This window comes from Pogona vitticeps, chromosome 4 (assembly GCF_051106095.1).
Source record: "Pogona vitticeps strain Pit_001003342236 chromosome 4, PviZW2.1, whole genome shotgun sequence".
Classification (NCBI taxonomy): Eukaryota; Metazoa; Chordata; class Lepidosauria; order Squamata; family Agamidae; genus Pogona; species Pogona vitticeps.
The window spans coordinates 207,970,425-207,972,009 of NC_135786.1; the positions used below are offsets into that span (position 1 = coordinate 207,970,425).

At 40.8% G+C, this 1,585-nt stretch overlaps 1 long non-coding RNA gene across 1 annotated transcript; it reads right to left on the reverse strand.

The window, feature by feature from the left end:
* Window positions 1–424: 424 nt before the first annotated feature.
* Window positions 425–1,150, reverse strand: LOC144589264 (uncharacterized). Its single transcript, XR_013545296.1, has 2 exons — window positions 642–1,150; window positions 425–607 (listed from the first exon to the last, which is right to left on the reverse strand). It is a non-coding gene; the product is annotated as an uncharacterized LOC144589264 (long non-coding RNA).
* Window positions 1,151–1,585: the final 435 nt, after the last annotated feature.

The following is a 1,585-nucleotide window of genomic DNA, read 5'->3' on the forward strand; positions in this document are numbered from 1 at the left end:
TGATGGAAAGGAAATAACTTTAAAATATACTTTGAGAATATTACAGTTTGATGCTATGAAGCTTGAGAAATTTTCCTGCAACCTATATTTGACAATCTGAATTTTATTTTGACTATTTGGAATCTCTTGGTGTGGAGCCCAGGAGCTGTGACCTTGACTACTTTGCTGTTATTCCCTTTTGACTTCCTCTGAGCTTGGCTGGGAAATTAACCCTAAGGTGGACTTTTAAGGCCATCAGCCGTGGATACAATATTGCAATGGCACAACAAGGAGAATTCTGGAACGGAATAAAACTTGCACTTGAAAGAATATTGGACACCGTGAAATCTCACTATGAAGAAGCGAAATTAGCTAATCAACATCAGATGGATTGTGGTCTGCAGGCAGCAGGGAGCGGCAAGGAAGGAGATGGGAATATCTCAGATGAGGCATCCCAATTAAAACAGCAGCTTGAGGAAATTGTTCCAAGAGAGGCACCGGTTTTGGATCAGAGAGGAGTGCCAGGGAGGGACAAGGGGAAAAAGACAGCAAAATTAACCAGAAGATGCCTGGAGGACTCACTGAGGATGGACTGGGTGCATAGAGAGTTGGTGGGCATAGATCAGACCTATAAAATGGCTTCAGAGGACATGAGGGATGACAGAAAACTTGAAAACACAGTAATATTAAATGAGAAAGAAATTAGAGAGGGAATTACCTAGAAAGATGAAAAAAGGGAAAACAAGGAAGGGCCCCTTAATATTGAAAACAGGTTTATATTCACCATTTGGATTTGTAAAAGGGTATATTCTGTATATTAAAAAGGAGAATTAAATTGAAATAAGGGAGGCCTAATTAGAGTAAAGATGTAATATGGTGATTTTTTATTTTAGGTAAACTAAATTAGATATAAAGCTGTGTTATGGATCTGGAACCACCTTTAATAAAAATGTTACTAGAAGACTGTTGATAGAAGAATTATTAGAAGAATTTTATATAATATGAGAGTAATATTATGATAGTGGTCATATTGTGTACTAAAATCTGTATGTGAATGGTTTGAATGCTTGAAAGATGTTTGGAATTGGGGGGGACAACCAGGAAAACACTGAGATGTAAAAAAATAATAATTGTAAGCAAAATATGTAACACGATGTCTGATAAGCACAAAACAATGTACAGTGGTGCCTCGCATAGCGAGGTTAATCCATTCCGGATTAACCTTCGCTATGCTGAAGCATCGTTAAACGGTACAGAAAAGCCCATTAGAACGCATTAAACATGGTTTAATGCGTTCCAAATGGGCCAAATACTCACCGTTTAACGAAGCTTCGTAATGGCCGGCAGCCATTTTCGCGCCCTCGCCTCGAGGGCGCGAAAACGCTGCGGGCGGCCATTTTAGGCCATTTCCCGGCTTCCGGCGGCCATTTTGGCCGCCGAACAGCTGATCGGCGAGGGTTGTTTTGCGAAGATCGGTAAGCGAAACGCTTACCGGTCTTCGCAAAGCGAATTTTTCCCTATGGGAAAAACGTTGTGCGATCGCATTAGCGATCCGAAAAAACGGATCGCTATGCGATTTAATCGTTATACGGTGCGCTCGTTAAGC